At 41.4% G+C, this 19,415-nt stretch overlaps 1 protein-coding gene across 1 annotated transcript in view; it reads right to left on the bottom strand.

The window, feature by feature from the left end:
• The window catches only part of coro6 (coronin 6), a 49,013-nt gene extending 38,479 nt beyond the window's left edge, over positions 1-10,534 (bottom strand). The window contains exon 1 of the mRNA XM_039757182.1: positions 10,295-10,534. The gene's annotated coding sequence lies outside the window, so the exon portion shown is untranslated. The remainder of the gene's footprint in view (positions 1-10,294) is intronic.
• Between the last annotated feature and the right edge of the window lie 8,881 nt (positions 10,535-19,415).

Here is a 19,415-nt window from a genome sequence, read left to right as displayed (position 1 = left end):
CTCTGCAGATTTTTTTCCTGTCTTCAGCATCTTGCCTCTGGAGGTTTTTTTTGTAAATATTTCTTTCATCCCCAGCCATCTGACCATAGCGTCAGACTCATCTTTAGAAAAAAAAATCTACAAATAAGGAGTCTGCTTTATCTACCACTTGTATATCTGTGTTATGTAAGTGTGTATTGATTTATTCTTATTTACTAATTTTACTGTGCCATTTGTTCATTCCTATTCTTATCAATTTTTAATATTTTTTTTAAAATACTTTTTGTTGACATCTTTTAAAGCAATTTGAGTGATTTTTTTGTATGAAAACCTGTTATTGAAATAAACGTCGCTGTTAGTGTCATGACAGGTGCTCTATAAATGAAGACTGAGACCCCTTGGCGGACTCTATAGGACGCACAGGACCCGAGAGGCACTGCATGACAACAAAGAAGTGCACACTCAAGTCCCACACATTCACAGCCAAGTGCCCAGAAGAAGCCTCCACAAACACAGGGAGAACGTGTAAACTCCCCAGGTTTCAAAGTGGCACTATGAGTCGGCAGTATGTCACTGTGCTGTGCTAAATCCCTACAAAGCAGAGAAACTGGAGAACTTCTGGGTGCCAATCTGATTCAGAGCAGAGCACCTTTTAAAACAACGTAAGGGAGTGCTGAAGAAATGGAATTGGTGAAGTCGGGGCCCAAATGTAACCGAATGGGCCTAACTAAAGACAAGGCTCAATCCTACCTGACCAGAAAGAGACTCCTGTCCACATGTGCCCTTACCAAACCTCAGGAATACATCCCCATTCAGTAACAGTAATGGCTGCACTACTGCCCAACAGCTAACCTTCACCCAAACCAGATGGCCATCTCCAGGATTCCAGGATGATAAGGGCATTCACTTCCTGGGTCACACGGTTGCAGACAGGCAGTATGGCCTGGCAGCCATGGCTTTAGACAGAACTGGTGGTTCAATTCCACTTAAGTCAACGATGAGATCAATTGAAAGTAAGGATGACGGGCCAATTGTGAAATTGGTTGGAATAAAAACCTGCAGTAATGAAGGTCTCCTGGACTGAACTTGAAAACTAATGACCAAGGGTAATGGAAATGGGTTGGCACAATAGTTAGTGCTGCTCCGGAGTCCTGGGTTCAAATCTGGACAACAGACAATTCCAAATCAAGCCTTTCTATGCTCTATGGGCCCCTTGGTAAAGCCTACAGCCCACAGTGGCAGGCTCCATCATCCCAGCTGTTAGGCATAGTATTAGAAGTGACATGATCAGAAGACATCTGAGGGCCATCACTGAATGAACGTTAATGGGGATGACATAGCCAGGGGACATTCTCTGAGACATCAATAAGTAATAATGAATATGGACTTGTGTTAGAGATTCAAAAGGAGACAGGCTCAGACAGGAGGAGGTTCATCATCTGCATCACACAGCAAGACAATGACTCCAAATACAAGGACATTTGCAACAAAATGATTAAAGAAGAAGAAATGAAATGTTTTAGAAAAATGGCAACTGCACAAAAACATGGCAGCAGAAAAAGAAGCTTTGAGATGATTAAGGGCGAGTCCAAAGGTTTTTAAGGAATCTGTTATTTTGAAATTATCCACAATGAATAACTCGGAAATCAGAGGTCAGAGTGTGGGACGACTCAAGTGTAGTGTACATGACCCTCTCAACTTGACGGTCCACTTAACAGCTTCTGTGACACAGGCTGGCACTATAAGAACATTAAGAGGTTCTACAAATGAGAGGAAACAATTCTGTCAACCAAACTCCTAAGAGGTATGTTGCTCCAATATCTTTCACAGATAATTGTTAAATGTTACAACAAAAAAAATCTAGTAAAAGAGGGCAAACACAAGTCACAGATGTCAAGGAGCAGCATTGCTCATTATTCCCTTCAGAAAATCTCACACAAGGGGTCTTCAACCACCATGGCATAAACACAAAAAAGGAGGGGAATCTGCTTAAAAATCACACTCAGCCAGGCTGAGGACAAATGACAGCAACTGCTATTTGAATTGTACTAAGCACATTTTATCCTTGAGAACAACATTGCATTCACTTTTGAAGCGTTCGCATACATAGGTTATCCACACGACTCTGTCACACACTCTTTCTCACAATCACTGCATAGGTTTTGTGTTTGTGGATGTGCACCGGGTGTGTGATGGATAGGAAATAGGAGCTTCACATGATAGCCAACAGTGGAAAAACTGGGAAACAATTTTGCAACTCAGTTTCGTTGGGATGTTATGTAATCCCAAATTCTCATTCCATTTTATTACATGAAATTTAAAAAAAGTATCAGCTGAGATGAAACATTTTTTGATGATGGCACAGTATTCACATCAATCAGATTTCCAACAATGTGTTTCCAATGGTTTTAGCTGCCACAAAATAAATAAGTTAGACAACGTACACACGCTAAATGGTCCAGGGCTAAACCCGTTTACATCAGTTAGGGCAGCTGCGGCCTTCCCGTGTTACTTTTAGCTGTAGGTTGATAACATCGGTTCTTTACAATAATAATCTGCAGATGGTATGGTTCAGTCAACTAAGTCTTCTTATATGTGCTTACATTTATTACCAGAGAAGTGACTTTTTTTGCACTCTTTATATACTCAGCAAAAAAAGAAACGTCCTCTGACTTTCAACTGTTTTTACTTTCAGTAAACTTAATGTGTAAATATTTGTATGAACAGTAAAACAGTCAACACCATAAGACATAAACTAAAAATGTTTCACAATGTGTCCCTGAATGAAGGGAGGCTCAAAATCAAAAGTAACAGTCAGTATCTGGTGTGGCCACCAGCTGCTTGAAGTACTGCAGTGCATCTCCTCCTAATGGACTGGACCAGATTTGTCAGTTCTTGCTGTGAGATGCCACCCGACTCTTCCACCAAGGCACCTGCAAGTTCCTGGACATTTCTGGGGGGAATGGCCCTAGCCCTCACCCTGCGATCCAACAGGTCCCAGACGTGCTCAATTCCTTCGACGATAAACACGAATCCGTCCATCACCCCTGGTGAGACAAAACCGTGACTCATCAGTGAAGAGCACTTTTTGCCACTCCTGTCTGGTCCAGCGAAGGTGGGTTTGTGCCCATAGGTGGCATTGTTGCTGGTGATGTCTGGTAAGGACCTGCCTTACAACAGGCCTACAAGCCCTCAGTCCAGCCTCTCTCAGCCTATTGCGGACAGTCTGAGCACTGATGGAGGGATTGTGTGTTCCTGGTGTGACTCGGGCAGTTGTTGTGGCCATCTTGTACCTGTCACGCAGGTGTGATATTCAGATGTACCGATCCTGTGCAGGTGTTGTTACACATGGTCTTCTACTGCGAGGATGATCAACTGTCCTTCCTGTCTCCCTGTAGCGCCGTCTTAGGCGTCTCACAGTGCGGACATGGCAATTTATTGCCTTAGCCACATCAGCAGTCCTCATGCCTCCCTGCAGCATGCCTAATGCACGTTCACGCAGATGAGCAGGGACCCTGGGCATCTTTCTTTGGGTGTTTTTCACAGTCGGTAGACAAGTCTCTTTAGTGTCCTGCGTTTTTAGAACTGTGACCTTAAATGCCTACTTTCTGTAAGCTGTTAAGGTCTTAACGACCATTCCACAGGTGCATGTTAATTAATTGATTATGGTTAATTGAACATGCATGGAAAACATTGTTTAAACCCTTTACAATGAAGATCTGTAAAGTTATTTGGATTTTTAAAACATTATTGTTGAAATACACAGTCCTGAAAAAGGGACGTTTCTTTTTTTGCTGAGTATAGTTAACTTACTCAAAGCTGCAGGAGAAGGCGCTGCTCTGTGAGACTGACTTTTATATACGGCATCCTAGTGGCTGTCAGGCAAGTACAAGAGGAAAATGTACAAAATATACAAATTCACACAACCACTCACAAGGTAAAACTGAAACAGTAAACTAATTCCTAGTTGAAGTAGCACAAAACGTTTCTCCATTTTAAGGTGGATGAGTTTGCAAATTCGCCAATGCTTTTCAATGGGAAATTTTGAAGTTTTAAAACTTCGTACAGAGTAATCTGCTCGAGATATCTGAGCAAAAATGTATTTATCTCAACAAATTTCTTTAAAGAATAAGTGTGCCACATCTCACCAAAACTGGTCCGGGGGAGGCCGAGTTGTTTCATGTGGGCTCACAGACAGACATGGCTATCACAATAGGTACTTATTATATGCAATCACATGTAAAAATGAGAGCAAATGTGAATTTACTTTTGAAGAAGCTGAGTAAATAGCAGAGTAATACATCCAAACTCAACACTTCATCCAAACCTCCAACAGGTGGCACAGAATGGAGCAGAAAGGTGTGATGTCATAAAATGCAACTTTTCAAACTTCCCAGCTGCTGTGAACGTAGGGTTAGCAAGTCATGCTCAAGTGCTTAAGGAAGTTAGTGAGTGCAACTGCGCAGATAAACCCTTGACGCATATTTTTCAAAAATCCCTAAAGACAATAAGTGAGCAAATACTATCCTGTTGTAAGAAGAGGGTAATTGGACAGATTTAAGTAACCGCAGCCCAGTAAGGTCAGTATGCATCCCAAGCAAATTGACGGAAGGAATTATATAGGAAAAAAAACAAACAAACAGCACATGTCTAGAATAGGAGTCATCATGGGATAAATGGGGAAGGATGCATTTCACAAACATGCTGGAATTCCATGAGGAAACAGCAAGAGCATGAGATGAGATGTGCATATGATATTATTGGTCTTAATTTTCAGAAAGCTTTAGATAAGGTACCACATGAAAGGTTAGTGACCTAACAAAAAGAATTGGGAATTCAAGGGGTGGTCTGTATGTGGATACAAAAATGGCTAAAACACAGGAAGCAGAGGCTGATGGTGAGAGGTTTGTCATAATTAAATGATGTGAAAAGTAGCATCCCTCAGGGATCAGTCCTGGGGCTGCTGTTCTTCATAATACACACAAATGACCTGGATATGAACATAAATAACAAGATGGTCAAGTTTATTGATGATACCAAGCTAGGTGGAGGAACAGATAATGTAGAATCAGCTGAGACACTTGGACAACCAAGGGACTTGGACAGAATTCAGGCATGGCAGATGTAAGTAAATGTAAAGTATTCCGTGTAGGAAGTAGAAATGTTAGATTTGAATACACAATGGGAGGTCTGAAACTTGAGGGTACTGCATACGAAGACCAAAGAGTCACAGTGGACTTGTCACTATCAACATCCAGGCAATGTACAGAAGCAATCAAGAAGGTTAATAGGGTGTTGTAGCACGAGGTGTGGAGTACAAGCCAAGTTGTATAACACACCGGTGAGGCCTCATCTGGAGAAAGGTGAGCAGTCTTAGTCTCCACATTACAATAAAAACAGACATAGCAGCACTAGAGAAAGTCCAGAGGAGATCAACTAGGCTGATTAAGAGGAACGACTGAAGACGTTGAACTTTTTCAATTTAAGCAAAATGACAGTAAGTGGCAAAATGACTGAAGTGCTGAACATTATAAAAGGAATTAGGACACTGGATTCCAGATGTCACCTTAAAATGTGTTCAACAAAAACACAGGGACATTTATTAAGGTCAGACATAGCACAAATGTTAGGAAATTTTTCCTCTTGCAAACACTTATAAACACATGGATAAGCTACCAAGTCGTACGGTGGACAGCAGAACTTTAGGGACCTTTAGGGACTTGATGTTATTTTGGATGAGCTTACTGGACTGAAAGGCCTGTTCTTGTCACAAGTGATCTAATGTTCTACCTGCGCAGCATCATTGGAAAAAGCCAGTTGTAATGTGCGAGAGTGGAAAAGCGGAGTGAGGCCGTGTTCGAGGGAGTAAGGGGTCAGTTCGTTCTAACAACGGTAGCCAGCATTTATTAAAACAGTCAATGGCTGCTCGTGGTGCAAGTAGGGAAAATATGAAAAATCAGTGTTTTATATGGGAGATTGTTTTTTCTTTTTTTTTCTCCCGATACTTACATTTCTTACTTTAGAATCAAATATGGCAGCTCATTCACATCTGAGCACATTCCATTTTCATCCGTAACAGTGTTTTCTGGAAGTATTTTTTAACAATACCTCTCTATTTTAAAAGAAAATCTTGAGACAAGACTATTGCCAAGAGATTTTTTTCAAGTCCCGCCCTCCTCTCAACCATTTTCAACCAGGGTCCTCTCACCTCTCATTCGTGTGAATGCTCTTGTCAGACACAGTTCCTGCGCTCTCAGCTCTTATAACTTTTTACGTTTTCCTCACTTTAAGTTCCCAATAAAAGAAGACTTGTTATGTCCAAATCTTATTGAAGAATTTGACCCCGAATGGTTATCAACAGAAAAAATGAGTACATGGGCAATCCTAGCACTGAGAAACGATGAAGTCAAACGAATTAACACAAACATTATTGATCGGTTGGTTACACGGCAAATTGGTTAAATGTGCATCAATAGGCTATGCTGAAACAGTTGGTGGTGATGGTACAAAAGATGAAAACATCAACTTACAATATCCCAAAGAATATCTACAACTGTTAAAACTGTCCAGTCTTCCACCGGCCAAATTACTGTTGAAAGAAGGATGTATCGTAATGTTATTGCGGAATTTATGTCTGAGTGATGGGCTATGCAATACGACAAGATTAGTTGTATTCAAAATTGGTCGGACATTTCTGACATGTAAAATTTTAACAGGCGACAAGAAAGGTAATGTAGTACATCTTCCGCGGATAACATTAGACACCAAAGGAGATCTTGATACGCCATTCGTATTAAAACGTTTACAGTTTCCCATTAGAATAGCTTTTGCTATGACAATCAACAAATCACAGGGACAAACATTCGAAAAAGTTGGTTTATTTATTAGAGAGAAAGAAACGATATTCACTCACGAGGCAGTTATACGTTGCATTGTCACGATGTAAGTCCAAACACGGAATCAAAATTCAATGCGATATTGACGAAAAGTTAATCCCAAATATTGTTTGTACTGAAGTTTTACAGTAAAAGTGTAGGTTTAAAAAGTATTTGCGTGTTAATTTCAAATCCAAACAGAACAAAAATGTATAACACAACGAATAACTCTAACACAACATGAAACAATTTTCTTTCAATTTATTACGTTTTACTATTTACTAATATGGTTTGTTACTCGCTGTAATGTAAAATAGTTAGTTCTATTATGCATATGTAACAATTCCCATGAAAATAACAATCTGTTTAAATTGTACATCCGCTTCACCATGCATGAGCGGCACAGCCGGGAGTTGGCGAGCGAAGTGAGCAGGGGGCAACACGAGTAACAGGAGATTTTTTTTCATGGAATTTCTGATATGGTTTGTCGTTGTACAGCACGGCTCACCGTTAGGTTCTGAAATATCACAGATTTTAGCCTCTCCATTCTGCATGAAAACATGAGATTACATTTTTTTGGCCATCACTACAAACTACATGGAGTAAGTAAGATATAAAAAATATTTTTGGTTGGAGTATTCCTTTAAAGGTTGTTTCCAGTCATTGTTTTGGTGACTTGGGAGCAGGGAGTACAATAAGAAACTGGAAACCGTTTTTATTTTCTGGGAAACTGGACCACCACGAGGCAGGCGGCACAGAGACTTAGAGCTTTCTATACGTTTTAATATTGTGTGTATATTTTTCATTCTCTGTTGTTACTTTACCCTGCTTGTGTATCTTTGATTAATGAATTACCTTTATTTATCATTTTACTGGTATTTACAGGGATTTTGTATGCGACCCCTACTGGCCACAAGACAGACCCAGCTCTCAAATATAGGTTTTGTCCTTTGCTCACCATTATTTATAAAAATTGGACAAATATTTGATAATAGTAGATATGACTAAAATGCAATGATCAAAAAATTCCAAAAGGAAACGAACACTTCTATAGAATTGTACAAATAAACAACATGAAACTGACCTTCATATCTCTAATAAGTGCTATTTGTCCACTCAGGACAACCTGAGCCTTGATTTGGCAAGCAATGGCCATCAAAGAACTTGTCACGCATGGCAGCCATTACCTGCAAATCCTGGGCTCTGCTCTTACGTCCTTGCACAAGGACGACAATCACACTGTATAACCCTAAATAGCCAAAGCGCCCAATGCTCCATGTTGAGTGGACGACACGTTAAGCTCTTCTTCATGTCAATAGCAGTCCTAGCGCGGGTACAGAGATCTGAAGTCAGAAGCCTGTAATCCATCAACAGGGCTGTGCAAACCCTAAGTCAGAAGCTCTCACGTTGGCCAGTGTTCCAGGTTGGTAGAACACTGAAATCTCCAAAGAGCAACTTCTACGCCATGAAGCCCATTAAGTGTGTAGGCTAATAAAACTGTAGCACAGTAATGTGCTGTTCATCCACTCATTGTTGTACTGACATTGCCTAATCCGGATTTGTGTCTGCAGGTAGTTGAGCTCAACTTGGAGGAGCCAGTCCTGGATGTGGTGCCAGTCCAGTGAAGGGCACACTCAGACACCAAGGGCCAGTTCTGATGCCTCAATTGACTTAAACTGCACATCTTTGGAACACCAGACCCCCTGTAGACACCTGGAGAACACGCCGACTCGACATAGACAACAACTGGAGGAGATCTCATAAGAGATTTCACTTCAAGAGAGGCCCACCGATCAATAAGTTAAATAAAAGGGCAAGCGTGGTTATAGGACACACTCAGGACCCCCTGAAGTCTGAAGCAAAAAGGAGAATTAAAACAAATCTAAGTGCCATTATGAACAATGCTTTACATCCTCTCTTTGACACACTAACACTGAGGACTTTCAGCCAATTAATTATTCAGCAGAGGTGTGTCAAGAAACACTATGGGGGCTTCTTCTTTATACCAACTGCATAATACCTCACTGGGAATGAGACAGCCAAGTAGGAAGTTTTCTTTCTTTTGAAGTTTTGTGCTTTGTAGTCATTCTGGTGTGTGTTCAGACCATACTGTGTGTGCATAGTTATTCATTTATCTTTCTATTTATTTATTTAAAGAGCTTCTGTAAAATATAAAAATGTCCCTGGGGACAAATAAAGCTCTATCTATCCATCTAAAAACACATGGTGGTGCAACATAGGGCTTCAACTTCTTTACTTCTGAGGCGCTACAAGCATCTTTTCCCTTCAAGTCTTTTCAACTACTTTCCAGTTTTTGTTTTTTTTTTAAACACATCGATCGGTGTAATTAGCTGGCATCTATTATAATGATACTCGTTTACTTTTGATACGTCAGGGGATTGAATCTTAATGGTCACTTCTGTGTCCCACACAGTTCCTGGGCTCTTGCTATATAAGGATTGCCAAACTGCACCACTGATAACAGGAACACCGCCGTCCATCCTTGCAGGGGCGCGACAAGCTGTTTGGAGAAGGACATGCAAGATCTGTTTTTGGGTCCTCATTCTGCATTCTCCATATTTGCACTCCTTCATCCTGACACCCGGCTGTTTTCTGAGCCCAGCACACGCAATGCTGAGTCCCAGGGCGGACTGTCGCTCTCAAGTCTTCGCTTTACTTATCAGAAGACGCTTTTACGTGGAGAACATGCAAACTGCACAAAAAACAGGGAGTCGGACCGGCGATCAAATCGTTAAATGAGGCGGCGGGTCGGCAAACCGCGGGCGTGCACACGCATGATGTGGATGCGGCACTTATATTCAAGTTGTCCTCATCTCAGCCAGGCCCTCTTATGAAACCTGCTCACCGTTTCAAGCGGGTCGGCTCACGAGACATGAGATCCCCGATTCGGGAGGCGCCACGTGACGGTTCAGTCCGCGGCACTCAAACCCGCGACGGCTGCCTGTCCTTTGGCCTCACGCGCTTCTCCTATTTTTAAACGTCAGTAAGTCGGTTCGGTCCCTGATGGGGGGCGAGCGGCGGGTTTTTGCTTTTTATGATCTTTCGTGATCTTCCTTAATAACACGAGCTTATTTCGTCTTACTTTTGAAGTACAAACGGGTATTTCTGTCAGGATATGCTTATGAATATGAGCAATTATTTTTTACTATTCTCCGAGATACAGGCTTGCCCTAAAAAGCATAAAACTAGCTATCCAGATTACCTCCATTAAGTGTCCCGTGCTGGTGGTAGCGGCGGAGGTTTAACTGTCCGGCAGAACAAGACAGGAGAAGCTGGCAGCCGAGGTCATTTTCCTAATATAGTAGCAGCCCCGCCGTTCTCCTCCAAATCGCGCCCCATTCGTTCCTCCAGCTAACTGCGCGTTTCGGCCCGATACGCAATGTCAAACGGAGTGGCAGAGCCCAGAACCCGGTGCTCACCTTGATCCGCGTCTCACTGGGCTCCCCTCTGAGGACTTTGGGTTTAAAAGTCCCGGATCCAATCAGTCGACAGCTGTCAGGCTGGGCCACATGTGCTGCGCACTGCTCCGCTAGTTGGACGCCGCAGGTGACGCGTGTCTTGCGCTGTCGTCCCCACAGTTCCTTGGGATGCGGCGAGCAGCTCCTCTCTCTGGAGCGTCCGAGACTGCGGCTCTGGCGGTGCTGCAGTAAACCCCCATCAACCCCCCTTCTTGTGCGGCTCCGCAAAGTAAGGCGACAGCTGGGCAGTCCCACCTGCTGAGGCAACAGGCAGCGTAACGAACACCGCCACCTGGTGGGGACAGGCCACACTTGCACAAGGACTCGTACAGGACGGGGCACTGAGACGTGAAAAGTTTCCCGCAGGGTGGCTACGCTCTGCCGCCGCACGCAATCACCATCTGCATGCCTGTTCCTTTTCCATCAAACAGCATAAAGGTGCAAACTCCACCCGAAAAGTAAAAATAGCTGAACAGCAAAAGGCGTAACAGTATGGAAAATGTGAACTATTAAAGTAAGCCCTTCTTGCATGCTTTTCGTAATTTAATCCCGAAGATGCACCCAGACCGCTGCAGATTGAACGCTACAACCCAAACCACTTCATTCTCACCTAACAAATTAATCAAAATAGCCAAATACAGTACATACAAATACATTTACAGCACTGTATGATGTGGTAGGTGCCCTCTGGTGGTACAAAAGCGTTACTGCATACACAGCTCCAGGCAATGACCAGGATATACCGAATAAGCCTCAAAACCAGTTCAGCAAGACCTGGACAGTCTTCAAAACCGGGCAGAGCAATGGCGTTTAATGTAGGAGACTACAAAGTGGCACCCACAGGCAAAAGGAACATTAATTCTAAATACAAGACGGAAGATGCGATCTTACAGAAAGCCACCATTAAAAAGGACTTGGGGACTTAAGTTGACACAAAGATCTAATTACAGCACCAGTTGCAAAGGCGAATAAAATATAGCATACTAACTATTGATTGGCACTCTGCCCAGGATTGGTTCCTGCCTTGTGCCCTGTGTTGGCTGGGATTGGCTCCAGCAGACCCCCGTGACCCTGTATTCGGATTCAGCGGGTTAGAAAATGGATGGATGGATGGATGGATACTAACTATTGAGCACAAATTTTAAAATGCCGTGCTGAAACTGAACATCTAAGGACTGGATGACACGTCTTATGGAGACAAACCCAGGGGGCTGAATCTCTTTGGACCTGTGCAGAGGAGACATCTGGAGACCCAAATCCAAGTATCCAAAACTCTCAAAGAGCACTGCAGGATCATTCTCTCAGTTAAATAGCAAAGCACATACTAGAGGACATGAGGGGGAGTCGACTGAAGAATGAAATCAGGAGGAACTCATGCATATAAAGAGATGAGGGGATTTGGAACAGCAGCAAAAACAGCATTTATTTCTATAGCAGATTTTCCAACACTTGCTCAAAGTGCTTTACAAATTAGATAAGAATACAAAAAACAAATCAATATGCACTTAAATAAAATCTTCTCTCTCTCGATATACTGTATATATATAAATATAAATATATATATATATATAAATATATATATATATATATATATATATATATATATATAAATATATATATATATAAATATATATATATATATCTTTTATAAAAGGAAATGTTGCGAAAAGACTTTCTGTGAGATAATTTAAAGTCCTGCGAGAGATAAATTTAGGTTGCGCGGGGCGAGACTTTTTGCCAACATATTTAAACTGGTCCAGCCCTCCTCTCAAACATTTACAACCACACTCACGGTCCACTCACTTCTCATTTGTGTCAATGCTGTTGTCAGATCACAGTTCCTGTGCTCTCAGCTTCAAGCAGGGTCGGAAATAAAAGACAAAGAGTAGAAGACAAAGTAGAACGACGTTGTAAGGAGGTTCAAAAATGTTGCCGCGATACACATGCAGAGCAGGTTAGAGATAATGAAAGTACTAAAATTCGAAAGTCTCAAAAAACTGATAGTAAAGATCGCATTAGTGTTAACAAATGGAAATTATTACTCGGTGAAATAACAGGACAGCAAAAAGAGCTCAAATATTTGGTCAGATTTAAGCTTAAAGTCAGAGACTTGTAGATCGTCTAATTCGTGTTGCCATCAGGGAAAGTGGTATTTCTTCCCAATGAAGAGACCTATCCGCGAGAATTAAAAGATGTGTTGTTTGGTGAAAGTGAAATCCACATACGCAAGCAGCAGAGACGCAAAGTGGCTGGCGTGTAGCGCTGGCCGGGGAGTTGGCGAGCGAAGCCTAATAGTATATAAAAAGATTAATGAAACTGTACAACATTTTCATGTAATGTTCACTTTTCTTTAAATTTATACATCATATACTGCAATATACATGCGAAAGAAACACAAAGTAGAAGGTTTGAGGTTCCACCCTGTATATTAACAACAGCTTTGAAAAAAGGACGCAATGAATTTCACTTCAGTTGTCTCAAACGACTGAGTCCGGGACAGGACTGATTGGGAAAGGAATGAGCTGGCTTTATAGATGGAGGGGAGGAAGAGGAGTGTCTCACGGGCTGTGGACGGGTGGATATGAGGTCAGGAGCAGGAAGCTGGTGTGTAACAGCAGAACGTAACCTCACCACTTTGTTTTTGCTTAAGTCTTGCAATACTGTAAGCCAGGGGTGCCCACACTTTTTCGGCTTGCGAGCTACTTTTAAAATGACCAGGACGAAATGATTTACCTACATTAAAAATATATATATTTGCAGCTGGAGATCCACAAAGGGAGAAAATGAATCACGTATCAAAAGTAGGTTTTTATTCCTGAGCTTTCAACCCCTGCCAGGGGTCTTCAGAGGATAATGCTCATGTGTATACTTTATACATAAAATTTATGTTGTCGTACCTTGCATAACTGAATAACCTTTATGGCACAATAACAATTCAATACATTTATGGTCGCTACAGTATTTGGATTTAATAATCGTCATGTGGGAAAAGGCTGACTCGCATAAACAAGTAGAGCCGAATAACGCAGTCAAGGAGCTTTGGAATTCGGCCGAGTGAAAAATGACGGCTGTCCGATTAACTGCGATTTTAGTTCCCTATCCTTTATCTTTCTCAGATCGCTTTTTGGAAGGAAGTCAGTTTCATAGTTTTTATGAACAGTTCGAAAGTGCCTTTCCATATTTTCCTTCTTTGGAATAGCAATGATAGATTGACAGATCAGACAAATGCACTTCGTCCAATTCCACATCCAGCCCATACCCTCCCCAAACAATTTTTAAAAAATCTCTTCTTTAGTCGATATAAATTGGAAGGCTAACTAGTTCACAGCCGGAGTTTTGCAGTAGCTCGCGTGTTTGATCGTGCGTGCGGGATGACCAGTGTGTTAGAAGAAAGATCTCAGACTGGCCGCCTTGTATGTCAATCAAGTGGGAAATGCCATAAGGAGGATATATGATAGACTAACGTTTAAAAAAAAAACTTTTGAATGCAACGCAGTCTACCTGCACTACCTTTGCGATCTACCGGTCGATTACAATCGACGCATTGGGCACCCCTGCTGTAAGCATATCGCTATTAGAAGATCTAAGGTCATGTCTTGGAGTGTAGGAGACAGGCATTCCAAAATATAGGATGAAGAGAGTTTATTTAAGGCTTTATACGCCATTAGTAGTCAATTCTGAATGACATCTATTTTGGCACAAACTGATGAGATGCGTTGAGATTTTCTTTTTCTGGATAAGATTCATGTTACTGCATTCTGAACTGCCTGAAGTCAACTGACGCCTTTCTTGGGTAAAGGTAGACCTGTTAGCAATGTATCACAGCAATCTAGCTGATGAAAAACAAAGGCGTAAATTTATTTCTTCGCATCTTGCAGTGTCCTAAGAGGTCTAACATTTCCAGTGTTTAACAAACGGAAAAATACAGTCCTAATAATCTGGTTAATGTGCAGGTAAAGTTTAGGTCAGAGTCCATGCTTACTTATAAATTTTGTTACTTCCATCTTGTCCTTTAGTTCTAAGGGATCGAATTTATTTTTAAGACCTTCATTATTTTCAGCTTTGCCAACAACTAAGATTTCCGTTTTTTCCTTATTAAGCTTGAAATTAGTACTCATCCATTCAAAAATATAAGACAGACATTGGATGAGAGGGCCAAGAGCATCAGGCTCATCAGGTGTTATAGATGAGTAAAGCTGCGTGTCATCTGTGTAGCACTCTCGTGGTTCACCTTGTGCTTCGAGAAAATCTGACCTAATGGAAGAATGCAGATTGAAAATAACAGTAGGCCCATGTGGTACGCATATAGAATGTCATGGACCTCAGAACTACGGTCATCGTAATTAACAAAGAATTTTTCAGCTTCGAATCCCATAAACATCAAGAGTGACTCTATTTCGTTGGGCCCTTGAGCAAGGCACTTAACCTGCAATTGCTCTGTCCTGGGTAGGACGTTAATCTGCATCCAACCCTGCATGTAGGCCCTCCAACCTGCTGGGGAAAACTTGGGGGTTGGTGGCAGAACTGGCACTCCAGCCACCATAAAAAAACTCCCACTGTTCCACTCCATCTGAACTAGTGTGGTGCTGAGGTGTCACCCGTTGCATGGCTACACTCGGGTCCTAATCTGGGATCCTGAGTTGGTTTGTCATGTGGTGGGTGCAGCAATGTGCTGTATCCTAACCTCTCCTCTCTCTCTTCAAGTAAGACTGAAGCAAGTTTGAGACACTGCTGGAGAGGCCCACGCATTGTTTAAGGTGATTTATAAGAATAATGTGGTCAATGGTGTCAAGTGCTGCACTTAAGTCTAAGAGAAGAAGAGCTGATACTGTACGTGGTAGATGTTAGCATTAACCTACAAGTCATTGACTACTTGAACCAGTGCAGTTTCTGTACTATGATTTGTTCTAAACTCTCAATAAAACGTAGCAAGAACAGAATATTTATTCAAATATTTGATAAAAAAAAACACTTTGTTTAGAATTTTACTTGAAAGGCAGATTAGAAATTAGGTCTAAAGATGTCAAAGACAGAAGAGTCTAGAGGTGTTCAAGTAGAAACCCTGTCAACTTTTAAATGGATGAGATACTAGGGTAGCCAAACTGTTACCTGATCTAACACACTTGACAAGCTGAGCTGTCTTGTTTGTGAAATATCAAAAAAAAAAAAAAGACAAAAGCAGTTCACTGAATGAACAACGCACAGTCGACTCCAAAAGTGTTCAGATGAGAACATTCTTTGGGGTGAGGAGACACAGGGGGTTGGACAATATCTGAAATATCGACAGTCCAGAACAGACAAAAAAAAATAATCTTGCAACATCAGCTGCCCAAGGCATGTAATTACATAAAAAGGAATTAAAATAATAATAAAATAATAGACAAAGAGAGCAGACTTGTTTTTTGGATACTTTGTCCATTACAACCCTCTGAGTGCTCGTTACACTAGGTATCCCAATCAAAGTCATTTTAAATTGTCACAAGTCCAATCAAAAGTCGTCTACTCCCATGGAGAAGAAATTTAAGGGAACAGCACCAGGGCTCGTGGCTCTTGCTGAAGTTTAATCCAATGGTCTCCATTCCCAGAGGTCCAGAAGCTCAGCCTACACCACGTCATGACTGTACTGAACTGCACCAGATGGCAGTTGAATTGAGGATTTGGAATTCTGGGTACGAATAAACAAGTCAGGTTCATAACCTGGAGTCTAAGCGTCTGATACGCAAGGATCAGAACATGAAACAAGAATTGTAGTCAAGAAATGGCAAGAATGGACCAGACACCAAAAGTTCATGTTTTAAGAGCTAAGACGCAAGACACATTATTTGTAGTCGGAACACAAAAAAAGGAATTTCTACCCAGAGAGCCATTCATTTTGCCAGAGTGTTTTCAGCCTTTGACCCCTTATGGACGTCACCCCTAACAACCACAAAGCAACTGTCAACACTTAAGTCCCAAAATAGAGGTGCCCATTGAAGAAAAAAAAGCAAGATGGCAGAGTAGGATGACGCAAAAAATAATTAACGTAAGTAAAGATGAATAGAAATCTATACTAATAAAAGGCAAAGCCCTCACTCACTCACTCACTCACTCACTCACTGACTCATCACTAATTCTCCAACTTCCCGTGTGGGTGGAAGGCTGAAATTTGGCAGGTTCATTCCTTACAGCTTCCTTAAAAAGTTGGGCAGGTTTTATATCGAAATTCTACGCGTAATGGTCATAACTGGAAGCAGTTTTTCTCCATTTACTGTAATGGAGATGAGCTTCAACGCCGTGGGGGCGGAGTTTCGTGTGACATCATCACGCCTCCCACGTAATCACGCAGTACATAGAAAACCAGGAAGACCTCAAAAAAGCGCTCAAGAAAACATGCATTGTATAATTGAGAAGGCAGCGAAACAATAAGAAGCGAGCGAGTGACATATACAACCATATTCATGAGTTCTGCTACTTGAAACAAAGCACGATGTAAACCTACACTTTAAATTAAGTTCATAGACAGGCTGCCGCTGGCGTTTGTAATTTAGTGCCCACCCATATAAGGCCGTCCGTCAGCGGCAATCCAATAGCAAACTGCCACGGGTAAATATTCACGGGTGAAGGACTGTGCTTATGGAGAGGAAGATGAGATGGTCAGGGTGGTGTTTGACACAAACTCAGCGAAACTGCGAGAGAAAGTTTTAAGTGCCAGGACTAAGGTAACATTAAATACAGCCATGGACATAGCACGAGATGGCACCAGCACAGCTGGGAACCTTCGATGCATGTACACCGAGTGGCTCACGTGAACTGACGCAGTGCACAGATAAAAGCAACAGTTCCAAAGAGCTGAACAAAACCGAATTACACAATTGAAAAGGCAGCAAAAATATGAAGCGTCTGATAAGCATATTCATAAATCCAGCTACTGTGGAAACAAAGCACACGGTGGAAAAAGTCAATGTCCCGCTAAAGGAAGACAGTGTAAAAAAACGTGCATGCAGTGTGTCAGGTCTCAGATAAAGAAGAAGACGAGCTGTTTATTGATGCAGTAAGAAACGAATCGATGAATGAAACCTGTCATCTTTACAACGATTGACAAACACGGAATGTAACTTGAACACAACACATCCTACAAATACGAACCTGATTGAAAGAAATAATGATAATCAAATCCTTGATGACAGCAACACTCAGTAACACTCACAAAACAAATACTGTATATTGACAGTCATGTTACGTTATTTTTAAAATGTTCCCTTTTCTTTTCTACCTTTTTAACACACTACTTCTCGCTGCGATACGCTGGTATATATATATATATATATATATATATACCGATCTACATACTCGAATAATGGATACTTTATTCGCCATCAATGATTGTTTTGGTAAAGCCATACTCAGTGTATTCATTAGATGAACGGTAAAAAGTAAGAGCGAGGGAGGATGACTCATTGAGGCATGCAGGCTGTAGTGCGCGTCAACTCTATCTGAATTGCGCGATCACATTTGAAAAATATATCTTTTCAAGTTCTATTTAGTCCATATGTGTCAAACTCAAGGGCCGTGGGCCACATCCGGCCCGGCGTGTAATTATATCCGGCCCGCGAGATCATTTTATATACTGTATTATTGTTATTAATGGCCCGGTATATGAAGCGCTGGTAACACAATAAACTACAGATCCCATAATGCAGCGCTTCAGCTGCCTTGCCGAACACTTACCGCGTTAATCAAGTCTACCTTATGATGCTGCAAGTTATTGCGAAGCTAGAGTTATTGCGCACTGAGTTTGCACGGCGCTTTGGTGACTTTGAAGAACAAAAAAAGTCCGTCTACATGCGGCTCGAACCTTGTGCATGTTTGGTAGCACATATCTGTGTGAGAAGCTCTTCTCAGTGATAAAGACTAACAAAACAGCACACAGAGTCGCCTCACTGATGAGCACCTGCAATCCATCCTGAGAATCTCCACAACACAGAACCTCACACCAAACAGAAACGAACTTGTGGCCAAAAAGATGCCAGCGTCCAGCTCTAAAATGACATATGAGCAAAGACAACTGAATGATTTGATTTGTTATTGCACGTAAGAGCGGAGTCAACCGTTTTAACAAACAGCGTATTGCACTGATACGAAATAGCTGTGTGTGTATATATGTAGATATGTATGTATATGTATATATATATATGTTTATATATGTGTGTGTGTATGTATGTATATATGTGTATATGTATAGATATGTATATATGTGTATATGTATAGATATGTATATATATATATATGTTTATGTGTGTGTGTAAATATATATATATATATATATATATATGACAACAACACTCATCACTCACAACAGTGACAAAACAATTACATTGACAATCATGTTACGTTATTTTCAAAATGTTTCCTTTTCTTTTCATTGCTTCTTTAACACACTACTTCTCCGCTGCGAAGCGCGGGTATTTTGCTAGTAAAAGATAAATCTAACCATTGGATTCTTGGATATCAAAAAATAAAAACAATGTATAAAATATTTTTTGATACCCAGGAGCTGTTCAGAAAAAATTAAAATGAGAGTCAAATCATGATGACAGGGGTGTCAACGTGCGTCTGTGCTGAGGACTTCGCTGTGCGTTCTTCGGCGTTGCAGCTAAGTGCTGCCCACCAGGTGTGAGTTGGGGTCCTCTGGCCGTGTCTCATCTTCATAAAAGAGGACGCTGCCTATCAAAGCTGCACTGGCTTAACTCCATGTGTGCGACATCCATGCCAGCCTGCTGCGCCCAGAATGTAACAAACCCCATGGAGCTGCTCAGGTTGTTGAACAGATCAGCGTAATACCATAGGCCAGGGGTGGGCAGATTCAGTCCTGGAGGGCCGCAGTGGTTGCAGATTTTTGTTCCAATCCAGTTGCTTAATAAGAAGCACTTATTGCTCAAGTAACCCTTCTGCTTCACTTTAGATGTCTCACTCATTACGATCTTGAACTCTTATTGCTTATTTTAGTCTTAAACAACTGTAGTCTTGGTTTTTAATGGCTCCTTATTAGCAATAATAGGCAAATGACAAAAGAGACCAGCATTTCTCCATTTAGCTTGTTTCC

The sequence above is a fragment of the Polypterus senegalus genome, chromosome 6 (assembly GCF_016835505.1).
Source record: "Polypterus senegalus isolate Bchr_013 chromosome 6, ASM1683550v1, whole genome shotgun sequence".
Taxonomy (NCBI): domain Eukaryota; kingdom Metazoa; phylum Chordata; class Cladistia; order Polypteriformes; family Polypteridae; genus Polypterus; species Polypterus senegalus.
Note: the sequence above shows the minus strand (reverse complement) of the source record. Positions and strands in the feature narration are given on the sequence as shown.